The 13,888-nt window shown below is 28.2% G+C and overlaps 1 protein-coding gene across 5 annotated transcripts in view; it reads left to right on the plus strand.

The window, feature by feature from the left end:
- The first annotated feature begins 312 nt into the window (after nucleotides 1-312).
- LOC129913713 (matrix metalloproteinase-14-like) overlaps nucleotides 313-13,888 on the plus strand; it is a 50,977-nt gene continuing 37,401 nt past the window's right edge. For 2 of the 5 annotated variants that reach the window (XM_055992556.1, XM_055992548.1), the window contains exon 1: nucleotides 314-1,328. The gene's annotated coding sequence lies outside the window, so the exon portion shown is untranslated. Of the gene's footprint in view, nucleotides 1,329-5,742; nucleotides 6,456-13,888 lie in introns of those variants that run through there. The other 3 variants (XM_055992523.1, XM_055992539.1, XM_055992531.1) reach the window with 3 other exon arrangements.

Below are 13,888 nucleotides of genomic sequence, written 5' to 3' on the forward strand. Positions count from 1 at the left end.
AGGTAAACAAAATTTTTGGAATCATTTTTTTTTTTGTTATCATCTCCATGGCTATAATACCTATACAAATAAAAATTGCATTGCACTTTGGTTTGGATCCCGTTAGTTCATATAAATTAAGATTAACAACAACTGAAGTATAAGTACTTGTTTTGTTGTATTGTTTTTTTTTTTCTCAAACAAAAACGAAGCTCAAGTGAATCACTCACATTAATGCCAAGAAAAAATAATATCAAAAGCCAGTACAGACCAGAACACAGAGAGACCAGAACAGAATATAAAACACCACAACCAACATAAAGTCCGTATTAGAATACACTTGCCACTTGCCACTGACTACGATTATACGACACGACAACGACCGTCATCATTGGCTTTGGCGTATTAGTATTTTGTACGTTGTTAGTCGTTCGTTATTCGTCCTAAAGAAGCTAAATAAAGCACCCTCTTGGCAGGCAGAGAAGTTTTGTTATTCGCGTGACTTCGTCGAGAATAGTTGTAGACACTGACACGGAGACTACACTCGGGAGAGAGTCTTAATCGAGCCGCGAACACCAGCGGTTGTATGTTTATATTATTTTTTGGATTTTCATAATTTTTTTTTTAATTTAAATTTTATTTAAACAATTTTTTGAAATTCAAAAAATATACTCAATTTGACTCCTAGTGAGAGAGTCAACACCACCCAAAAGGATAAAATTTAAGGTGTCCTAGTTTCATATACGACATTCCGCCGCAAAACATATCAAAACTGCCATTTTCACGGAGCGATATTTTGCAATCCGTTTAAAAAACAAATAAACGATTTTTTTCTTCATTTTCAAAAAATTCTAATCAGTGATAAAAAAAAGCTTTCAAAGTGTGATAACAAAAAATTTTATTTAAAAGTATCTTTTGCGTTTGTTCAGATATCAGAATCGCGTATTTATCTATATCACCACGACAGATAACAGTTTTTATTTTTTTTTTCATAACTCTTTTGCGTCAAGATATCATTCGACTGAGTTCTAAGTTGTTCCATTGAACCCATTTTTTTGTTTTGTTCAAAAAAGAAAATTAAAAAATTTATATTTATTGTGAACTGTGTTCAGTCAAAAGATACAAAGATTCAGATTCGTGCTTAGATTGGTTTTGGAAATAATAAATCTTTCAAACAAAGAGAGGGACACTGGTTGAACTTCTTAAATTAAAGGTCACTACTGACTACCAAGAAAAACCATTAACAAAAACAAAAAAGAAAGAACAAAACTGCAATTACTCAAAAAAAAAACATAAAACAGCTAACAACACGTATTTGTGATTTCGGACCTTTTAAACTATATATGCAGGTGAGTTGTTGAAAGAATTTTGCATGATGATTTTTCGAAAGGATTGTGATGGTTTAGCTATATACAATTTGTTTGTATATATTTTTTGTATAATCTCAGTTAGAAGATCAATTGCGATTTTGAAAAAAAAAAATAAGTGAATGTCGTTTGTTTTAATATGCAAGAGACAAGTTAAGCCATTTGGCAAGAGGACGTGTTAATATGGGGTCTTCATTGTTAATAAAATTATATATTTTCTTGAACCTGATCGGATTTTTATACAAGTGATGGTAAATGATTGTGCCAAGTATATAAGAGGTGTCTAGTTTGTTGGTTTTAAAAGCGTATTTTTATAAATAATTTTATCTTATTATAAAACAAAAATATTGATTCGGAAATAAACTACAAAAAAGTACTATTATAATTTAATTAAATAAAAAAGTTTGCATGGAAATATAGATACCTATTCAAAAATTTTGTAGGTAGACCCCTTCGATATTTTTGTATAAAATCAATTTAAATTTATTTAATTGAATTATAAGATTTGCAACAAAATACTAATGTTTCTTCAACACGAATAAAATATTGGGATGATAACTCTAAAAAATATACATATATACATTTTTTAATTGGTTCAACTCTATACAAAATGTTGAACAAAATATCGATTTAAATATGTAATTGTTTGAATGTTTCAATAAGAGAGTTCCCAATGCTTTCGATTTTTTTTAAATTTTGCAAATTGGTACTTTCTACTTTTAAATTTGTTTTGCATTTTCTTCCAGTGTTTCGATTAATAGAATATGTCTTAAAATTTACTATGTCTCGTATGTTTTCTTGTTTTTTTTTCAGAAGAACTTTCAATATCTTCAAAAAAAATATTTTCAAACTTCAAAATTTCAATATCATACATTGTTTTGTACATTAACTTAAATTTTAACTTTTGACAAGAATCTCAAATTTAAAAATGCGAAGTAAGAAAACCCACCTTAAAATTTGTATGGCGTAACATACATAATATGCATTTCACTTAATGAATCAAAAACTATTGCACTACTGAAAAGAATAAGTCTTGTTTTCAATTCTTGAGCATTTTCAATTTTTTGAGATCTGCATTTTTGGAAATTTCATATTGAAATAAGCTGCATTGAAAAAATTGTTTTAACGTCCTTTTTCCTTCGGGTTAAAATTGTCGTTGAGAAAAAAGCTGTATAGTCGAAATATTAACGAGGATTTTAGAACTTTTTGATTAACTTCTTTTATTAAGATGCATTTTTAGAAAGAAAAAAACAATTCTAAATCTTGGGAGATTAAAAAGACTCCAACGTCATTATAAGCAATTCCATATTAATAAGCACTTAGATAGTAGTACAAAAATTTTTCATTTTCAAAAAATTTATTTATCAAGGCAAAAAATAATGGAAACTTTTAAGCAATAAACAATTAAAAAAGTATTTACCTACACATTATGCAATGGGTTTTTTGTATGCAAAATATTTTTATTTTCCAATGGGAAAAATGTTCGTAAAATTTTTAGTGCAAAAATGTTAAAAAATCCAATGAATAAATAAATTTAAAAAAAAGTACGTATACGCCACAGTGCACTCGGATATTAAAAACCTCTCACTTATAGTACAACTAAAATATTCCTCTTTTTTTGATATCTTTATCTCGAAAACGAAATGAGATAAAATCTTTTTTTTTTGTTTTTGGCCAAGATCTGAAACTTCCCACTTAAGAATATTTGTTTGCAACGATGGCGTTGATGCATCGTTTTTCTCACAAACCCCGCGTGACACCAGCCAGACTTTGATTTGTGTAGTTTGCTCACCAAGTTCATTTTAATATAAACAAAAATGGTGTTTTGCAGACCCAAAGCATCCACTGTATACCCGGTTTGTTAGCAGTTCTGAAAACGACTAAAAAAATTTTATTGAGTCCAATGTTCTAACAACGAATTGAAAATACTACGAGTAATTACAAAACTATTTCTTCTTACAATCCAGCTTCATATAATTAAGCAAACACAGTAAAACCATAATCAAAAATAATTATGTCGTCATCTAATTTAACATTTAAATTATAATTTTTTTTTTTTGTTAAACTTGTTTAACTGCCCTTGCAATAAAAGAATATATTATCAATACCTACGAACTCTCAAAAGCTACTTTATGATTAAATATACCTACTTTAAGCTTTCTTAGACTATTATCTCTTCTTAATACTTCCAGTAAAATTAGTTTTACACGAATAACATTTGTTTAAATTTCCTACTACGTCAGTAGTAAATTAATTATGCACATTATTCATTCATGAATTGAAAGTCATGGGTAAATCGCCAGAGTAAACTTACAAGCAAAAAAAAAACACTAAACAAACAACCTACTAATCTTATTGAATTATATCGAAAAAAAAAATCAAAACCAGTATTAGTGTCTCTAAAGAGGAAATTTTTAAATCATTATATTATTCCATATGCATCGGAATTGAAATGATTTTCTCCGAAATTCAAATATGATTCATCTCATAATGGAGATATTTTACCCGTAATGATCAATAATTTGTATTGCAAAGATATACAAAAGTTAACCAGGTTACGGTTGTGCGGTGTGTGGTTTATATTGTGGGTGACGATGAGTGTGTCTTTAAGACACCGGAAGTTGGTTAGTTAAATAACTTATAAATGTAAACATAAACACACAATAAAATTACACATTTAAACACTGTTAACTGATTAAGTACATTTTCAGAAAAAAACAGCTTTATCTATTGTTCCAAGAAAATATTCATAGGAAAATCTATAACAACATTATTAAGTCGAATCATTCATTCATTAAATTTAGTATCTTGTTAGAAAAAAAAAGCAATATTTTTTTTGTAGATAGAAGGAAATTCAATTCATTGCTTAAAAGTAGATAAATATTTAATGATCTTTCCAAACGGAAGAATTAAAAAGAAAAGATCGAAATGGCTTTTTGTTAAAAGACAAAAGAAATATGACACCTGATTGGAGTCAATTAAAGAAAGTATACTATTATATTGTACTTATAAATCGAAGAGGTGACCGACGAGTTACTTAACTCATAAGGTTAGAGGTTAAAATTAGTGTCAAATGAATGATGAGTTGATACTGAAAATTAAAAAAAAGGGTTGCCACTTTTAAAATGGGAACTTCTATGTGGCAAACCTTTTTTAAAAGCCAAACAAGAAGGTCTACAAATTTGGCAACCCTATACAAATGAAAAAGAAAACTCTAAAAAAAATATTTTTTGAACAAAAGAGTAAATTTTTTAATACACCCAAATGCTTAACTATACACCAAACTTTATGGACACCTCTAAGAGACCAGAACTCGACAACCCTACGCAAAAACACTCAAAATACTAATTTTTCAGAAAAAATGTATGATTTTCGACAGAGTTAGGCTAGGCGCACACATGCGATTTTAGTCGCGCGATTATTCAGTCGCAAAAATGGATCACAAGGATTTCAATGCCTGTGAACACACATGCTTCCCGCGATTAAAAAATTGAAAATTGTGTCTACAGTCATTGAAATTCTGGTCATCTAATTTGCGACTGAATAATAGCGCGATCAAAATCGCATGTGTGCGCCTAGCCTTAAAGGCCTAAATATACATCAGATTTAAGATGAGACTCTCTTCTATCTTTAAAATGTCAGGTGCAATCCGTTAAATACGGAAAAGTACTCGGCAACCCTACGCAAATGCTCAAAAACACTAAAAATACAATTTTTTTTCATCAAATATCTGTTCTGATGACAAAATTTTATAAGATATTGTTCCACCTGATCCAAAGAATTAAAAAAAAAAAATTAATCCAAAAAACAGCAAATATCTTATTGTCAAGTCAAACCCACTTCAGCCCTTTGCGAGTCTTCGTCATCGTCATCGCCGACATCAATATCACAAAGAACATATACTCAAGTTTGAAATAAAGGCAAAATAATAATTTTTTCCTTATGACAACTTTACGTTTCCAAGAAGCAAACGCTTATTCATCCTCAGTGTTGTTGCAGTCAATAAAAGAAACTACCTATACAACATAAAAAAAATGAGAGTGGAGAGGGAAAGAGAGTGAGAGATCCTCAGCCTAGCCAGACAGCTCCAACAAATTTTTTTTCTTTGATGTTGTTCCTCAAGCTCCCCTTACCCCTCCCCACCTCTAGGTTATTCCCTTCTCCTAAAAACTGAGAGCAAAAATCAAAGAGAAAATGTTTACTGAGAGACAAAAAAAAAATAAAAAATATCTGCACCAGCAGCAGCACAAAAGCACCATTCATTCAAAAGATACACTTAACATTATTTTCTCGATCAGTTTATCTATCTTTGGGTGAACACAAGACAAAAAAAATAAAAACAAAAAAAAACCCCACAGTGACTCTGTGTAACTATAAAGATACATGTGTATTTATCTTGCCTATCCAGTAGATACACCAAACGAAACCTAAATGCGAAGCTTTTGTGCGTTTTGCGGTGAGCTTTGATCGATCAGTTGCTAATTTAGTCGCCGACCGATCAGTTGAGTTTAATGTTAACTCGGTTCTCCTACGCGAGGGTTTCGTTGCTATATGATTTTTTTTTTTTATGGGGTTTGAAAATAATTTTTTTTGGGGGAACTTTAAACTGATACCGCGAAATTTATTAGAAAAGCCAAAATTTTAATTTTGTGTTTTCTTATAAGAAAAATAAAATAATTAAACGAATTTTTTAAAAAAAATAATTACAAAAAGAAACAACAAAAATATTAACAAAGAATATTATTTAAATTTATAAGGAAACAAAAATTATTTTTTTCCTGTGAAAACAAGAGTGATGTGCATTGTGGGATCAATTCAGTTATTTTCTGTTTAAATTTTTTGTTTTTTGAAAGAAAGTTCGGTGATCTTACCCAGGGACTATATACCTGCACTGTCTTCTTTCACTTGGTATTAATTTATTATTCTGCGAGTTCATTCAGTTCGCTTGTTGATCAGATGAAAGCCGCATAGAAGATAATATTTGTACAAAGACCATTCCGTGTTAAGAAATGGTTATAAAATCAAACAGAGGAGAAGGAGATTCCAGCAGCTAACAGAGCTGCAACTAACCAACAACAACAACAACAACAAAAACTGTTAAACTATTTTGTAAGTAGTTGCTTCCTACTAAACCTAAGATGGGAATTTCAAGTTAGGTAAAGTAGTTTGGTTAGGAATTGATAAAAGGAATTCGTAGTTTGAGAAAATAAAAATCATAATGAGGCTTGTGTTTGTTTATTTTTAGATTTTTTTTTCATTTTTTTGAATACATTTCTTTGTTCTGGTTGTTTTTTGGGGTTTTGTCTGAAATACAAAGATTTTTGCTAAAATTTACTTTTCATACTCTAAATCACAAACAGAATATTATTCCCTTAAAGTTGATCCTTTAGCAAATTTGTTTACAAAATCTTCTTATTTTATTGTGTATGCCAAAGGAAAAGAATTAATAAAAAATCATTTCAGTTTTAACAGATACTCTTGTTAAAATGAAATGTAGTTCACTTTGATTTTAATAGATTCCATTTATTTTTAAAAGGTATCTTATTATTTTAAGAAGATAAATTTGGGATCGGGTCAAAATTCTGCTTTTTTCAAGAAAATTCTGTCTTTCAAAATTCTGCTTTTAAAAATTCTGCCAGCATTTTTTTAACAAAAAAAAAAATCTGCTAATTCTGCTTTTATTCATAGCAAAATAGCTTCTACTATACCAAAATACACCTCATTAATGTTATTTTAGATTGGTATTTTCTTAACTGCTTGCTGTTTAACCATTACAAATAATTTTCAAACTGCTCAGAGTACTGACTTTCCTATAACTCACATTTATACGAGTATACCGTTGAAAACTAATTATAGAAACGATGTTGTGCGATAAAATATATTACTTTTCTTATTTAATGTTTTGAATATCAATTTTTATTTGACTAATTAAGTAATGTTCAATTACTATTTTTCGACTATATTTATCATTAATATTTAATATTTAATTATATTACGAAAATTTGAAAAAATACTGTAGTAGAAGTATCTTAAATAGGCAGCAAATTTTGCTAAAAGATGATTTTACAAAATTTGAATAACAGAATTTTAAAAGGCTGAATTTTGAAAAGCAGAATTTTGAAAGCAGAATTTTGACCCCAACCCGATAAATTTAAGAAAATCGATTCTATTTGTGTCTTATTTGTCGCTGAATGAATTGAAAAGTGTCTCTATTTTTTACTACACGTTACATTTTTTAAGAATTATTTTTTAAGAAATGTATTAGTATCTCAAAAACGTGAAATATGAAAATATGACACAAGAGATTTTTTTTTTTAATTGAAAATAGTTTCTTCGGTTGATCAATAAATTTTCAAAAAAAAAAGCAAAATAAGTTTCTAAAGGATGTCCTCCCTCAAAGTAATTGAAATTATTAAGAGGGAAAAATCTAAACTTAAAAATTACACAAAAATTTAACTAAAACCTTTTGATTTGTAAAAAAAAAATGTCATTGATTCCTTTGTGTTTCATTAATATGGTTCGTTATGTTCAAAACTGCGATTTAAATTATAATACCTTTTCATCGAAGAGTTCTATAGTTAGTTTATGAAGTTCCCTATGGTAGTTACTTAGGTCCAGTACTATTAATATTTTTTTTTTTTTAATAAGCTGTTACTTCGCTGAGGTTAATTTTTCATATTTTAAAAAGAAAAAGAAAATTCGAACAAAAACACAAATAAATAAATACAACATTTTTTTAACAAAATATTTTATTTTCGTCTAGAGACGGTATTATTAAACCAACTTCAAAAAGCAAAAAAATAATTATAATTTATAACATTGTTTATAAAGTAAAACCTTAGCTTAACTGAACATTCAAAATTTTAAGAATGGTTGTGAAATTGTTTGTCTTAAGCACAGTGGAGATATAGAGGGTACACAATAATATTAAGACTAATTATAAATTATCCCACAAGATTACTTTTATTTTTGCAACTTAGCCGGATCTTAGTTATCTTTTTTTGTTGCCAACTGACGTAAATTACTTAGTAGGTAACACACGCTTAATATTTATCTACTTTTTTCTTAATTCTTAATTCAATAAAAATTATTTAATTTTTAACTCAAGATGAAGAACCTATGAAGATAGGTCAAGGTAAAAAATAATTGGTTCATGATATTTATTCAAAGCTTTAAAAACTGGTCATTATTCATATTGAAAAATTGACTCTTTTCAAATTCTTCCAAAAATAAAGCCTTTGTTTTCTTTGAATATTCCTATAATTTTTTTACAAGTAACTCTATTTTTTTTTTAACTATATTATGTCTATTTTTAAATTCATATAAGGCTCTCCTCATTGTCATCTCATTGAATAAAGTAGATATTATATTGATGATGTCTTAATTAAGGAACATAATAATAATTATATATCACTATTATTCCCTGTTCGTTTGTTCGTTAGTAAGTTCAATGTGATCAACGTAATCATTAAATTAAAAAAATCTGTTAAAGTTGTAATCAGAATTTGGAGCTGAAGTCGTAATTAGTGTGCTTTTGCCATAAATAAAAATCTTACTTTTAGAACTTTTTTTTTCTGAAAGAACAACAGAAAATCATGAAATTTAATTAGAAATAAAATGAGAGTTGTTTTTTTATTTTTGTATCATTAATGACTAATTTATATGAGTTCGTCTTTAAATATTATTATTCTTCGAAGACTTGAAAAATTCTTGTTTTGGTTTAGAATTTTTATCTGTGTCACAATTTGTATTTTTATTCATTTTATTCATTCAAAAAAAAAGCGTGGCTGATAAAAACAATAATCAAGTTTTTGTTTAAATATTCAAAGAATGTTAATTTAAAGACATATTTGCGATAAAAAGTCATACGATATCTAAGACTTTTTAGAATTTGTTTACAAATTTGGTACTGTCACATATGAGTAATTTGAAATCAGCTCTTAAGAATCCTGATGATGAACTCCGAATCTAATATGTTTTTTTAAAGCTTTAATCAGTTTTAATTTGGCTATACCATAATCAAAATTTCAGGCCAAATCAAGTTTGCAAACGTTAATTATTTAATTATAAAAATGTCACATACTTAAAAAAAAATGACAAAGTTCGGTGGAATTTTGTTTTTATATTTAATAAATTTTTTTTTTTTAATTATTTATTAATTAACGTAAAAACAAATTGTTACACTTTTAAATTATTCATATTAGTTTCAAAACCAATTAACTGTTAATAAACTATAACCAATTAGTAGAAACGGCACTAGAGGGCAAAGGGGAGTATTGGAAATTCCGATTCCGTTAAGTCAACAAATTGACAAGTTATATAAGAAAATTGGGTGACACATACTGATACCTATCACAAATCAGAAATGCTTAGGGAATAAACAAAGTTTTTGAAGTGAAAGCAACTTTAGTATCGTAATGATTTGAAAAACGATGAAACGAAAAAGCGACAGAAAAAATCAATTGATTACACCGGCACACAAAAAAAAAAGTGTCATGAACCAGAAACCAGACCTATCTTTCTATATGTTTTTGGGCACGCTGAATCCGAATTTGAAGTCCGTTTGGCCCCATCACCCTCCAGTTTTGAGCTGTGAGTGCATTTTGTTTGAATTTTTATGACTTTTTTTGGAGTTTTTTGCATTTTTCTCAAAACTGAAGAGTGACCGGGCAAAACGGACTTGAAAATCGGATTCAGCGGTCCCAAAACATATAGAAAGATAGGTCTGCTTCCTGGTACATGAAACTTTTTTTTTTGTGTGCCGGGTATGACAGCGACATGTCGCGACAGTGCTAGCACACAAAAAAAAAAGTTGTATGAACCAGAAACCAGACCTATCTTTCTATATGTTTTTGGGACCGCTGAATCCGAATTTCAAGTCCGTTTTGCCCGGTCACCCTCCAGTTTTGAGAAAAGTGTAAAAAAGACCCCAAAAACTACCTTTGTTTTGAGTTTTTTGCATATTACTCAAAACTGGAGGGTGACAGGGCCAAACGGACTTGAAATTCGGATTCAGCGGGAAAGATAGGTCTGGTTTCTGGTTCATGACACTTTTTTTTTGTGTGCCGGTGTTATTAGATAGATGAAAGAAATTTATGGTGTAGATAGGTAAAAGAATTAACTATAATTGTAAAATTTCAATTGATTTTATATTCAAAATCCTCAAAACACCTGTGGAGATAATATGTTGCCGATGACCAGCCACCAGTGTAGGAAGTACCGTAATCTCAGTTTGAAATTTCCACATGGTTGGCTTTTAAAAAATTCTTACATTTTTTATAGGCATTGTAGAAATATGATTGAAGCGTCATATAAAAGATGAAATTATAAGCTTTCAAATGATATTAAATTTATTGCTGGTTGTCATTTTAAAAAATTGATTTAATAGTGTTAGAAGAGAAAAAAGATTGATTTTTTTGCTTTTTTTTAATGACAACTTAAATTCTAGCTCTGTTATATAGAAATGGTCGGTATAAATATTTTGAGCTGAAACAACAAGCTCTTTCAGATGATATAAAATGTATTATAGCTTGTCATACAAAAATGGACGTACAATTTGATAGAACTGCTGAATGGTGGTATGTCGCATTGATCAGTAAACTACCAACTTGATGCTTAATACAACAAATAACAATTATTTTGAAATTTAGAACCTTGAATATACCGCTGATTTTGAAATAGTCACACACATTTTCTACTATAATCAATAACTAAAATCTTATAAAAAAAATTTCAAGTACAAATTTTAATTTTCGGGGCAGCCCCATTCAAAATTTATAAATCATATAATCAATACTCTTATCGACTAAAAAATAAATTGATAAGATAAAATAAAACTCATGGTCAAATAGCTAAGTTTAAGTTACTTAAAAACGTCATTACGACTTAAATCTTGATAATTATTTTCTTTTTTTTGTATTTGTTTGGACATTAAAATATAATTTAAAAATAGATGTGACATGAGTATTTAACCACGAAAACAAATGTATGTTTATCGAGTTAAAATTAAATGTTTTTTCTTAAAACAATATCTCAATTATGTTATCTATCTAAAAGATATGAATGAAATTGTTGATAAAGAAAAAGTACAAATTGCAAAATAAATTTATTTAACCACAAACTGACAAAAATATTATTCTTATCAGAGTTTTATTTGAAAATATTAAATACAAATGTCTAAAAAATTAAGCTTAAGTGAAAAATGCGCACCCATTTCTTGTGACAAAACTTCTTAAAAAAAAAACACAAAAATAAATAAAAGATAAAAAAACATGACCCTTCAAATAGTTACTTCTACAACACCTGATATCATTGTTATCAATTTTTTTTTATTTTGAGGAATTTAAGGTTATAAACCAACCTTGCACAATGAACCATATATTTTATTTTGAAGGCCTATAATAATTCAATAATATTGACTAATCTTAATCGATTTTGTCCACTCTAATTTAATATATCCCATTTAGATTGGTATCAATAGAAAAAAGTGTCAACATGAAACAACACAAACCTACATTAACAATATATATATTTTTGGGGAAACATCCTCCCCCATATCACCTACAATATTGATTAAGGTTAAAAAAATGTTTCTTTATGTTTTTTTTTTCGATGTAAGTGTGTATGTTTTTTACTCCAGAATTTTGTTTTATCAATAATTCAACTGTGAACAATACACATTTACCTTTTTTTTAGGGCTATATAAAAAAAATAAATGAAAATTCGGCTACCTTACTGAATGGTAACGAAATACAAAGGGAGCTCTAAAAAAATTCTCATGCTACCACCTTGAAGAAATAGCTTTAAGGCAAAATGTAACAAACGATAAAGTTATTGTTAAGGTTTATGAGAAAGTTTTTTTTAAGCTTTTTTCATAAAATTTTTCACAAATCATACAAATGTACAGACATGAAAAGTAAAAAACAAATATTAAATTCTTATGAAAACTTTTTGCATACAATTCAGGTTAATAAGGATGTTTTGCCGCATTTAAGGAAATGGTAATTTGTTGTTCTTCTTTTAGACCAATTTGAATAAGTAATTATAAAGAGATTATTTTTTATGGCGCATCGTTGTTTCCTTAAATTAGTTAACAAAAAGTATCGCCAATTTTATTATCTGTCACGAAAAGATTATCCTTAAGTTCAAATTTTAAAACAGGTGCAAATTAGAGCTTTAAAAATCAATATTGTATTATTTTTAACTATGTACTATCTACTCATACAAACTGCGCTCAATTTGCTTTCAAAAATAAAGTGAGCTATAGCAAGACTTAAAACGACTCGAAGTGGTAAAAAAAGTACAATCCTGAATAAAATGGGTGCCGGGGTAAAAATCGGTTCAGACCTTTGGGTCTTCATTAAAATTGGATTTCAAAAACTCTTAATATCTAATAACAGTAATTCGAAGTGAATAATGGGTTTTCGTTTGTAACATCTTGGCGGTAATAACTGTCAGAAAATAGCTTATTTATCATGTGATTTTCTAAAAAAAATGGTTGTCTGTAAAGCCGGTTTACGGACGATGATTTTACGTGATAACATCATAAGAAAACAAGTTGTGTGCTTTTGTTAAAAAAAAAAATGATCTAAAAATTACACTGTGCTAGTTCAAAAAACCGACAGAGGGCTCTCATGTCTACTAAAGATAATTCGAGTATGCTGAACACGATGGCGTACTCAGTTTTTCTGGATTAGGTCAAATTAGAAAGATTTTTGCGTTTGAAATTTTGTTTGCACATGCCAAAAATGAGGGTATAAAACACCATATATTTTCCAATTCTTGATTTTGTATCGATGTAAAATGATGGAAAATCTATTTTTTGGAAGGATTATACGTAAAAGAAGTTATTTGAAAAAAAAAAATCTGTCGAATGACATTTTAAATCATTATTTTATGGCAAAAAGCGTCGACTTTTTTTTTCCCTTTTATTAAATTTTTTAACTATAAAGGTACAAATTTATACGAAAATTCAAAAATTTTTTTGTACACACCTTTTATGTGTTAGTACTCTGGAATATTATACATATGTAGATGTAGATATTTAATTACAAAATCAGGCATGGTATCAATACTTTTATTTAAATTTTTTTTAAGTTCAAAAACTATTTTTTTCTTAAGGTTCAATCCTTTGGGATTCACTCTTTCACAAAAAAATACTCTTGAATATCAAACTTTCATTATAAAAAAGAATAAGTTAAAAACTTTAACTATCTCACTGTTAAAAGTGCAACTTACTTTTAACATAAACTGTAATGATTTGTTGAAAAATCACAAAAGTTGCCGTAACTTTTTCGGAGTTTCAAAAAAACTTGCTCATACTTTCAGACATGGCCGATCGTACCAAAAGCCCCTTTTTTCATATTGCAAGTTTTGCCAGTTTTATTTTTTGTCATACAACATAGTAAGAAAACGATTTTGCCCCCACTTCCCCTACATATGTATTGCATTAAAACATTTTGTAATTTTTTTATTTTATAAACTAAAAATTTGAGAAAAAAATATGGTTTTACTGCTACTTTTTTAACCAATATTGTAGGTAG

The sequence above is a fragment of the Episyrphus balteatus genome, chromosome 1, assembly GCF_945859705.1.
Source record: "Episyrphus balteatus chromosome 1, idEpiBalt1.1, whole genome shotgun sequence".
Taxonomy (NCBI): domain Eukaryota; kingdom Metazoa; phylum Arthropoda; class Insecta; order Diptera; family Syrphidae; genus Episyrphus; species Episyrphus balteatus.